Source organism: Tupaia chinensis, unplaced genomic scaffold, assembly GCF_000334495.1.
Source record: "Tupaia chinensis unplaced genomic scaffold, TupChi_1.0 Scaffold139833_1, whole genome shotgun sequence".
NCBI lineage: Eukaryota > Metazoa > Chordata > Mammalia > Scandentia > Tupaiidae > Tupaia > Tupaia belangeri.
In genome coordinates this window covers 3,701,599-3,713,439 of record NW_006199712.1, presented here as the reverse complement: position 1 = coordinate 3,713,439, position 11,841 = coordinate 3,701,599, and the positions used below count along the sequence as shown (strand labels likewise).

The 11,841-nt window shown below is 49.4% G+C and overlaps 1 pseudogene; it reads left to right on the top strand.

The window, feature by feature from the left end:
- The first annotated feature begins 1,921 nt into the window (after positions 1–1,921).
- On the top strand, positions 1,922–2,312 carry LOC102483866 (uncharacterized protein C11orf98 homolog pseudogene; annotated as a pseudogene).
- Positions 2,313–11,841: the final 9,529 nt, after the last annotated feature.

Genomic DNA, 11,841 nt, shown 5'->3' with positions numbered 1-11,841 from the left:
CCTCGCGAGCCCCGCCCCGACGCCGTGACGTATCGCCGCGCGCCGGCGGCCACGTGTGCGGGCGGAGCCGCCCGCCTGGTTGTGCTCCACGTCCCGCGCTGCCAGCGCGGGCGCCCGCCGGACTGAGCGTTCCTCGGCTGCTCTAAGTTACCTGGTAGCTGCCAGCTCCGGGAGGCAGTGCTGCGTCTCTTTAATACATTTGAGGAATGTATTAAGAAAAGTGAAGTGGGGCCCGGCAGGTGGCTTGATGGTTAAGCTGCCGGACTCCCACTCAGTTAACTAAGGTTCGAGTCCTGGACGTAGCAGCTTGCAGTCTCACTTACCTTCTCTATCTGGTCGAATTAAAAAAATAATAAATAAAGTGAAATAAATAATTTTAAAAAATAAAAGTAGGGGGCCAGCAGATGGTGTGGTGGTTAAGGGTGCTGGACTCCTGCATGGTCAACCATGGTTCGAGTCCTGGATCTGGTGTCTTGCTTTCTCACTTTCCCTCTCTCCCTTTGATGAAATTTAAAAAAATAATAATTGAAGTTAGAATAAATAATTATTTTTATAAAAATGTTGAAGTGACTGGGACCAGCAGGTGGCATGGTGGTTAAGGTGCTGGACATTCCCACGTGACTGACCACGGTTCGAGTCCTGGACCTGTTAGCTTGCTTTCTCACTTTCTCTCTCTTACTCTTTCTCTCCCTCTCTGTATCTGTCTGGTCAATTTAAAAAAATAAATGAATGAATAAAATAAATAAATAAAATTAAAATAATTTTAAAAAATGTTGAAGTGACAGGAAAAGAAATTGATTTGGCAGAAAGTATTTATAAATAAACAAGATTTCCTAATACTCCTCACCCCAGAAGCCCTGGTAAAGTTTGCACATTTGATACACATTAATAAGTATGAGCTAAATGAAACTGGACACAGAGTGGGACCCCTGGGCCTTGGTGGGAAAGAAAACTTAGGGTGTCTGCTTGCTGTCTTTGACACCAGCTCTACCCAAGCTGTTGCTTTTGGGGGGAATCAGAATGACTCACAGAGGCCCTTTAGCTTTGGCTGCTGCCCTCTGGGCCTGGGCTCTTCCTGGCGTGTGGCCGCTGGTCTGGATGTGCTGGACCTGGACTGGTGTTCAGCCAGACAGCTGAGCACCCATGCAGGGCCGGACCAGCCTGATGGAGTTCATAACACAGATGACTATTTGGTATAACCTGATGTCTTTATACTTCCTTTGCGATCCTTTTTATATATTCAAATTGATTTTTTTAATTGCCAGAGGATCCACGTGATTGACAGAGACAGAGATGGAGCCAGAGACAGAGATGGAGCCAGAGATAGAGAGAAGGAGAAAGCACCAGCATGACCATCCCACAATCTCTTCAACTCCATTTCTCTATCCTGTTGGGGTTCAGGCATATACACACATGCCTGGAGTGTTTTTCAAGCTGCCGGGCCTGAGATTCAAACTGATGTTGGCTATGTGGGATCCGGCACCTTTCACCATTATGCTAGGGGGCCAGCCCTCAAATCAGTTATCTCGCATATTATCATAAGATCATAGAATGTGAAAATGGGGACCTTAGAAATCACTTAGTCTAGTGTTTCTTTTTTTAAAGAATTAATTAATTAATTTGACCACAGAGGGACAGGGTGAGAGAGAGTGAGAAAGTGAGATAGTAAGCCACCAGGTCTGGGACTCGAACCAGGGTCAACCTTGTGGGAGTCCAGTACCCTTAACCCCCACGCCACTTGCCAGCCCCAATCTACTGCCTCTTGAATTATGTTCAGATCGCGAACAACTCTGAGCCATGGCGAGCCCTATCTTTCCACGCAAATGTTCATACACAGCATTCTGCCTGTAACTTCAGGTGCTGGGCGGGGGTAGACAAATCATGAAGATCGCAGATTAAAAGTCTAGGGCTCAGTGCAGCCATGGGTCCTCCAGGGGGAAAGATCAACTGGCCCCAAACGGAACTGATGAAGAAGCTATTCAAGCGTAGGTGGGTATTGAACCTGGAGCTGCGACTGAAGCACCAGGTGGTGGGGGCTGTAGTAGACCAAGAGCTGATCACGCGCCACCATCTCAAGAAGCAGGCGTCCAGTGCACGTGCCAACATTACTCTGTCGGGAAAAAAAAAAAAAAAAACGCAGAAAACTCCTCCAGCAGATCCGGCTGGCCCAGAAAGAGAAGGCAGCCATGGCGGTGAAGCCCCCTCAAAGGCAGCCAGGACTAGTGAACCACAGCCCTAACGGCAAAAGAAGGCGAAAGCCCCTCAGGATGTAGACATGGAGGACCTTGAAGACGACAGCTGAAATTCTTACTGCTTTTTTTTTTTTTTTTTTGAGAGATTTTCATTGTAAGGCACGTGCGCTCGCCAGACAGACAGAGAGAGACATAGAGACAGAAAGTGAGAAATCACCCCCCAGGGGGGATGGTCACGCCGCAATCCCTTCTCCTCCATTCTCCTCTCGGGATCTTGGGCACGCACGCACACGCGCCCGGTGTGAGGTTTTTTAAGCCACCGGGTCCGGGACACGAACCACGGTCGACTACGGGGGAGTCCAGCGACATAGCCATTACGCTAACTGCTGGTTCCCAAATTCTTACTGCTTTTGTGAGAAGATTCACAATTCCAGCCAGAAGGACTCAGTGGCGGATGCAGAGGACTTTGGAGAAGCATTGCCCTTCGTTGCTGTCTCCAGATTTCTCTTCCATAATGGTTTCCTGACCTCCCCTGGAGAGGGGTGTGAAGGAAGGGAAGAAGTCTAGAAGAAATATTGGACGGGGGTCTCCGTGGTAGTCAACTCCATTTGTAATAATGCTCTAGAGCTCTGAAAAATTTTTTAAAAAAAGTCTAGGGCTGATCTGTGTAGCCCGGAAAGGCTGCTGTTTGGGAGGGTTGGGAGAACAAGGGGGTGCTGTGTTTCTTCCATGTCCATCCCTCCCTGCCTGCTCCTGGGGGAGAGGAGCAGGTGGGCTGCAGGGCACAGGCAGACTAGATGCGTGAGGCCCCTCAGCTGGCAGGGTGGCTATCGTCCTGCTTCGGAGGCCATTGCCCCATGAGCTCCATCAGCTGGTGACCTGCATCTTTGCCAGGCTGTCTGCTGCTACGCCAGAGACCTGGTGTTGCAACCCTCCCAAGCCCTCCCTTGACCACTGTCACCTTTTTTTTGGGGGGGCTGAAGTTTTAGTGTTTAATAATTAATAGCATAACTAACTAAGCCCCAACATGTGAAGATGACATGTTCGAGATAATGGGAGAAATCACTCCTTTTTTAAAAAAGCATTATCTATTTAATTTTATTTATTCATTATTTTCATTTGACCAGCGAGAGAGACACAGAGAGAGAGAGAGAGAAAGTGAAAGTAAGAAACCAAGCCACCAGGTCTGGGACTCAAACCACGGTCACCCATGTGGAAGTGTCCAGCGCCTTAACTACCATACCACCCGCTGGTCCCCAGGGTAATCACTCTATTTTTTTGGGGGGGGAGGAGGATTTTTGCTATAGGGCACATGCGTTCGCCAGAGAGACAGAAAGCGAGAAATCACCCCCCAGGGGGATGGCCACACCACAATCCCTTCTCTTCCATTCTCCTCTCGGGATCTTGGACGCACACACACTCGCTCCCAGTGTGAGTTTACGCTGCCGGGTCCAGGATTCAAACTGCGGTTGACTACATGAGAGTCCAGCAACACAGCCATTCCACCAACTGCTGATCCCAGAAATCACTCTTTAAGCTCACTTATATAGTGTGTGGTTACAAATGCACACTTTAGGGACCAGTAGTTAGCGTAATGGCTACATCGCTGGACTCCCATGTAGTCGATCACAGTATGAGTCCCGGACCCGGTGGCTTAAACTCACGCCGGGTGCATGTGCGTGCGTGCCCAAGATCCCAAGAGGAGAATGGAGGAGAAGGGATTGCGGCGTGGCCATCCCCCCTGGGGAGTGATTTCTCACTTTCTGTCTCTCTGTCTCTCTCTGTCTCTCCAGCAAGTGCACGCACCCTATAGCAAAAACCTCTCAAAAAAAAAAAAAAAAAGGAATGCACACTTTATAATAGAAAATCTGTCTACACATAGGGGTTAGCTCAGAAAGCCACTCTCTCCTCTTGCTGTCCCAGATTTGTGTCAATTCCTCGTAACCTTCAACTCCTTCGCGTGGCTGGTCCCTGTCTCCACCTTCCAGATGTTCCACCCCAGCTGTGTCTGAGGTCGGCAACGTTTTTCTCCAGAACATCAGCCCCGCGACGCCTCGCATCAGTTCTTCCAGTGACCTGGTCTGGCCTGGTCGGACACGGTCTGAGATTGATCTGGCATCTGTTGCAAGAGCGTTTGCACCACAGAGGTCAGGTCCTGCGCGGGCACCGGGTCAGTCGCGGCCATCTCCCTGTGCGGCTTGGTGGTGCGTCCTCAGCCCTTCACTGACACTTCCGTAGCTCGCAGCCCCCGCTGACCACTTCTTAGCTTTCTCCTCCTCCAGGAGGAGGAGGAGGAGGAGGAGAGAGTGGCCAGGATTACAGCTTTTGTGCCAGTCCCCACACGTGCAAGAGCTGTGATGCGGTTCCTCAGAGCTGGATCAGAAAGTTCGGGAACATCACCACCGCCTGTCATACCCTGGAGGGGAGTAAATAGCTCCAGGACTGAGCCTGGAGACCTCCGTGCTCGCCTCCTCCAGGGGGACCAGTCTGCGCCCTCCTTCCCGGGAGCCGCAAGGCCAACACCAGTCTCTAGTCTCAGCGGGTGCTCCCACCGCTGTCCTCAGGCCTGACCCTCATCCCAGTGACCACCTCCCTTCCCTGCCCAGAGGCCCTCAGGGTCTGCAGGTGATCGGCTTCCGCGGTGAGTCAAGCCAGGAGGGGCCAGATGGCCAAACGGCAGGCAGTCGTGGTACTCTGCCAGGGGGCTCGCCGGCAGCCTGGGGGTTTAAGTGCAGAGACCGCCCTGAGAACCCCGGTCCTGGGCGTGCCCTCAGTCAGGCCGGCTGCCGCTGGGGGGGTCACAGTGTCACGACCCTCTTAGGGGTGCTGTCTCTCTGTCTCTCCCCTCACTCGCGAAAGACATGAACAACTTTAAGAGTAAATCCAACGAGACCTGGAAGCTGACAGGTAGAACAACGCTGGAGGACCCAGGCTAGAAGTCGCTTCATAAAGCAACCGAATAACCAAAACCTTAGTGAGCTTCCTAGCAGACAAGGCAGAAAAGAAATGCGCATGTCCTGTCAGGCAGAAAGAAGTCGCAGGAGACTGCCTGGCCTTGGCTTAGGTGGTTCTTGGGACAGACCTTGTAGTTCTCTAGTTGTCCCCAGGACCCAGTGTGAACAGTGTGGTTGCCATGGAAATAACCCCCTGGTGCTGAGAGCTGTTCTTTGGAGGGTTACTCAGAGGACCTTTGACATCACCTGTGCCCCCAGGAAAACAGGACGAGACCACCCATGTTCTGGAAACCCAACGGCACCGGCACCGATGCCGCCAGATGCCGGACTTCTTCCAGCCTTCCCAGACAGATGGCGGCGGAGCTAGGGGCCTGCCTAAACCATGAGGGGACAGGGGACATGGTGTCCTCTCCGTGGCTGAGCTGCAGGGAGCCTTGGGAAGGGCACCTAACCAAAGGGAAGCCGAAGCCACGATGCACACCTGCCCTGGGGACCTGCCCTTTCTGTGCCCCCAGGAGGCGTCCAGTGTGAGAACCAGGAGCCAGGAGTGGGCTCACTCCTCACCGCTGGGTTCGGCACTCAGCACTCACTTACCCGTCTACGCTGTGAGAGGGAAGAAGCCTCTCAAGGAGCAGATTCCTGAACTTGCTTTGCATGTTTCCAAACACCCAGAGGCTGGAAAGTTCTCTGTATTTACTTTTACTTTTAGAGAGCTGTTTGCTATAGGGTGCATGTGCTCACTGGGGAGACAAACAGAAAGTGAGAAATCACCCCCCGGGGGATGACCTGCTGCAATCCCTTCTCCTCTCAGGATCTTAGGCACGGACGCGCACGCGCCCAGTCTGAATTCTAAGCCTCCGGTCGGAGGCCTGAACTGCAGTCAATTATGTGAGTCCAGCAACATAGCCATGATGCCATCTGCTGCTGGTTCCAGAGGCTGGAAAGTTCTAAAGAGGGTCAGCCCATGGCTTCAGGTGACAACCTGCTTGTCCTGGTCATCTCAGCCATCATGGTTCACTCACAGCCAGGATCCTTTCCTTCAACAAGGGATATTATAAAATCTCAAATCAGGACCAGTAGGCAGCGTGGTAGTCCAGGCACTGGACTCCCACGTGACTGACTGTGGTTCGAGTCCCAGATCTGCTGGCTTGCTTTCTCACTTTCCCTCTCCCTCTGGTGAGCGCATGTGCCCTGAAGCAAACTACAAAAAAAAAAAAAAAAAAAATTAAGTAAATAATTATTAAAAACAGCTGAATAACCTCTGTTAGTTAAGATTTAAATCACATTAGAGAATGGGCGAAAACACTCAAAATACATTCGTACAATGAAAAAACATTGTTTTGGGAAAAGTTTCAAATTTTTGTATAAGGCAATTAAAAACCCAAAGAGGGGCCTACAGGTATGGTGGTTGTGGTGCTGAATCCCACGTAGCTGACAGTTCGAGTCCTGGAAACGGAGGCTTGAAAACATGCCAGGCGGGACCAGCAGTTAGCGTAATGGCTATGTCACTGAAATCCCATGTAGCCAACCCCGGGCGTCCCAGACTCGGTGGCTTGAAACTCACGCCGGGCGCGTGTGCGTGCGTGCCTAGGATCCCAAGAGGACAATGGAGAAGGGATTGCGGCGTTGCCATCTCCCCTGGGGGGTGACTTTTCGCTTTCTGTTTCTGTCTCTCTCTCTCTGGTGAGCGCACACGCCCTGTAGCAAAAACCTCTACCCACCCCACCCCCCGCCAAAAAAGAAAAAGAAAAACACGCCAGGCGTGTGTGCATGCACGCATGTGTGCTCAAAATCCCTAGAGGAGGATGGAGGAGGAGGGATTATGGTGTGGGATCCTCTCTAGAGAAGTTACTTCTCACTTTCCTTCACTCTGTGTCTCACCTTCTCTCTCTGGAGAGTGGATTGTGTCCTACTGCAAATGACTAAGGGGAAAAAAAATCAAAGCAAAGAATGGTAACACAGAAGAAAAAGCAAAAGAAACCAAGCCAAATTACTAGGTTGAAACTCCCACATAGCTGACTGCAGTTCGAGTCCTGGACCTGGTGGCTTGCTTTCTCACTTTCTGTCCCTCTATGTCTCTCTCTTGTCAAATTAAATAATAATAATAATAACAAATAAAGTAAAATAATTCTAAAATTAAAAAATAAATAGTTTTTTTTAAAAAAGTAAGTTTTCTTTCTTTCTTTTCTTTTTTTTTTTTTTTTATTTCTTTTCCCACCCTTTATTCATGATAGAGCACTTGTATACACAAGAAAAAGAAAAACCATTCCCCAGTGGGGCCTGGAAGGCCGCAATCCCTCTTCCTCTAGTTCTCCATCCCGTCAGGATCCCGGGCAGGCGCACAAATGCCCAGAGTGCTGCCATCAGGGCCAAGATGCAGGCTCCAGTCTGCCAGTGGGATTCAGCTTCTGCACAGTTCTAACCATTGCACCACACGACCAGCCCCGTGATACGTTTTCTGTAGCAAAGATCTTGATCTCGGCTTGGGCCTAAGGATAAGCACTGGAGCCTCAGTGGACATTATCTTCTTCCAAAATGCCACAGAATTTTTCTTTTTCTTTTCTTTTTTTTTTGGAGAGGTTTTTGCTATAGGGAGCGTGGACTCACCAGAAAAACAGAGAGAGACAGAGAGACAGAAAGTGAGAAATCACCCCCTGGGAGGATGGCCACACCGCAATCCCCTCTCCTCCATTCTCCTCTCGGGATCTTGGGCACACACGCCCATGTGCCTGGCGTGCGTTTAAGCCACCGTGTTTGGGACTTGAACCGCAGTCGGCTACATGGGCGTCCAGCGACATAGCCATTACGCTAACTGCTGGTCCCCTAAGAAGCTCCCTTTTACACAGCGCTCTTCTGAACTCTTCGTGAGCATGAAGTGCTGCCATCCACATACGTAACTTAGAGGGCATGTGAGATTACGGGAGAGAGTGAGAAGGAGGAGGAAAGCACCCCACTGGGGCATGGCTGGCCACGCTGCAATCGCTTCTTCTCGCTCTCTCCACCCTGTTGGGATTGGGGGCACGTAAACATACCACTGAGACTGGGAGTCAAACTACACACGTGGCCATGTAGGATCGGCTTCCTTAACCACCAGGCAACAGGGCTGGCCCCCCGAGTTCCTTTTCTTTTTTTTTTAAAGAACTATTTTATTGGGGCTGGCAAATGGCAAGGTGGTTGAGGTGCTAGACTCCCACATCATTGACTGCAGTTCGAGTCTTGGACCTGGTGGCTTGCTTTCTTACCTTCTCTCTCTTTCTCCTTCTCTTGTCAAATTTAAAAAACAATGATAATAAAATGAAATAAAAGTTATTTGTTTAACTTTATTTATTTATATATTTTAATTAGACCAGAGAGCGACAGAGAGAGAGAGAAAGAAAGGGAGAAACCAAACCACGGGATCTAAGACTGGGACTGCCGTCAACCACGTGAGTCCAGTGCCCTTAACCACGCCATGTGCTGGCCCCAGCCCCCTGGATTCGTGAGCTTTGCGGAGTCGGCTCTGTCATTTTTGATACAACCTACCTGAAAAAGAAGTTGCGGTTTCCAGAATGATTTTAAAAGGGCTCTGAATCCTGATGACGCAGGGGCAAGTTGTGTGGGCCCAGGAGGTGTCCTCAGATGACACGTGTGTGGAAAGCCGACGTGTGACGACCAAGCTGACACCGACTTGGGCCCGCCCTCCCTTCCGCGGCACGCAGGAGCTCTGAGCAGGGGTCCCTGCTCCAGTCACAGCCGTCCAGGGGCAGCCCTCGGCCCCTCTTGCTGAGGTAACGCGCGAGCCACTGCCTTTTTAAATTGGGTTTTGCTACAGGGCATGTGCGCTCGCCAGAGAGCGATAAAGAAAGAGCAGGAAAGTGAAAAATCACCCCAGAGGAGACGACCATGCCACAATCTCTTCTCCTCCATTTTCCTCTTAGGATTTTGGGCAGGCATGCACATGCTGGTGTGATTCTCAAAGCACTGGGTCTGGGATTTGAACTTTGTAGTAAGCCATGTGGGATCCATGCCATCTGCTAGCCCCCACCACTAGCCTTCAATAAAAAGGTTAGAGGCCTGCAGGTGTCATGGTGGGTAACGGCAGTGGATTCCTACATAGCTGACCTGGGTTTGAGTCCCAGACCTGGCGGCTTGCTTTCTCACTTTCCCTTTCTCTTTCTCTGTCTGTCTTTGGTCAAATTAAATAATAATAACAACAAATGGAATTAAATAAATAGCTTTTAAAAAATCACTTAATAAAAATTAAAAAGTAAGGTTAAAGGTCTCTAACCCTGGAGCAGTCAGAACTTCCTCCCAGGTAACTCGCTCCCTACCTCCGCGGAGCAATCACACCTTCCTCCCGTTTGCCCCGTGGTTCAGCTCACTGGGAGGGGGTGCGCAATGGAGTCAGCGTCTACAGCGGTACACGTGTGAGGATCAATCGTGGCCAGTTCTCCCCGGTACGTTACCCTTTGACATTAGACTTACTTTCTTTCTTTTTTGTTAATTATTTATCTATTTATTTGTGGTTTTCGGGCTCCTAGATCCAGTACTTGAACCACGGCCAGCCGTGTGGGAGTCCAGCCCTAAACAGGCTTTTATAGATTGCTGCTCTGTCTCCATGTCAGTACCTGGTAGAACCTGAGCGACACGAACTACCGAGAGACTGTTCGCGGGGGACGTGGAGAGGTGCACGCAGCTCAGCCCGCCAGAGGCTGGCCTTGCGACCTACTCAGTGCAGGCTGCGAGTCACGCATGTGCGAGAATAGCATGCTTCGTGGCTATTAAGGGAACTAACATTTAGAATAAAAGCTAACTAATTTGAAACACAAAAGAAAGAAAGTAGAAATAAGAAACCTTAAACAGGGAACCAGCAGTTAGCGTAATGGCTATGTCGATGGACTCCCACGTAGTCGACCACGGTTCGCGTCCCGGACCCGGTGGCTTAAGCATGTGCGTGCCCGAGATCCCGAGAGGAGAATGGAGGAGAAGGGATTGCAGCGTGGCCATCCCCCCTGGAGGGTGATTTCTCGCTTTCTGTCTCTCTCTTTCTGGCGAGAATACAAACCTCTCCAAAAAAAAAAAAAAGAAAGAAAGAAACTGAGGCCTTGCATGTGTGCGTGCATGCCCAAAATCCTGATGGAGGAATGGAGGAGAAAGGATTGTGGCACTGCCATCCCCTCCCTGGGTAGCAGGGCGGGGATTTCTCACTTTCTGTCTGTCTCACCAGGGAACACAGGCGCCATAGCGCAAAAATCTCTCTAAAAAAAAACGAACAGAAAACAAACGATGAGTTTATATCAGTGCTCCAATTTCATTCCAACACAAAAGATTAATCTGACATTTTCTTTTTTCAGATTTCTAACTTCTTTTTCTCTCTCTCCTTCCCTCCCTCCCCCACCCCTGATTAGAGGACATGTGAGCTTGCCAGAGAGAGACAGGGACAGAGAGAGACAGGGACAGAGAGAGACAGAAAGAGGAGAAAGCACCTCCCTGGGGGAATAGTCATCGCCCGGTCCCTTCTCCTTCCTCTCTCTCTCTCCGGGATCTCTTGCATTCACCCAGTGTGTGTCTGAAGCTGTGGGGCCCTAGACTTGTAGCACACAGTAGGCCGTGTGGAACTCCGCTGCCATACCACAGAGCTGCCCGTAACCTCTTTCTCTGACAGTGAGAAATCTTACTCCCACCGTTCATACAGAAGAGAATTTCAAAACGTTTGTGGAAAATGAACTTAAGGTATGAATTGATATTGGTGCAAAAAAATGAAATTCATGCACAAATTTAAGAAAAGGACTTTTCCATGAACTTTTTGTAGGTCCCTTTTGTATTTACCAATGCGATCAATCCTCCTGAGCTAGGATTTAGACCCCACCCGTAGGTGGGTAGGGCAGGGGCTCCTCGGGGTGGAGTTACTGCGGTTTTGCTTTCTACCGTCTGGTAAATGTTCACCAAGTCCCCGTTACACGTCTCAGAGGAATTCAGGACTCCGTGAGTCCCTGTTGCTGGGCTGAAATCAGACCGAAACCAGTCACTGTCTGGAGCACAAAGATGCCATCTGGCCCGCCTAGGGAACGCGGTTAACTCAGGACTCCCAGGTGTCTTCAGTTTCAGGACCCGGCTGGTAACTCATTTCAGAGAGAAACAGGTTTTTCTTCCTTGTCAGGATCCTATTTAACCAGGATGTTAAATCCACCTATGGCAACCCAGTTGGACCCACTTCCTTCCACTGCGTTGGAAACTTTGTTAGATAAACTCGGCTTTGCTATTTCCATCTGTGTTTCTTTCTTTCTTTTAAGCATTATTTAAATTTTTTTTTTTTTTTTCTTTTTGAATGATTTTTTTTAAAATTATTATCATAATCTTCTTTATATTACATTGGATTACATATAACTTTACATTGACTTCCATTGCTTTTTCAAAAGGGAATGCCATGCATGTCAGTCAATACAGAGGCATCGATCTCCCCGCTTTATCATTCAAAGTCTTTTCCATGCATTTCCCAATAATTATTATTATTATAATTTTTTAAAACAGTCAATCACTATTTCTCATTTTGCTTGTTAAAAGACTTCACCCATCATGAAATACTTCCCAGACCAGTCCAGTTGAGAATACTATACACGTCATCTTCAACAGATAATAAACCATATCTGTTTCTCACTAACATCCCCTCTATTGTTCACTTGCTATCTTTCTCTATCCTCTTCTCTTTTTTTTTT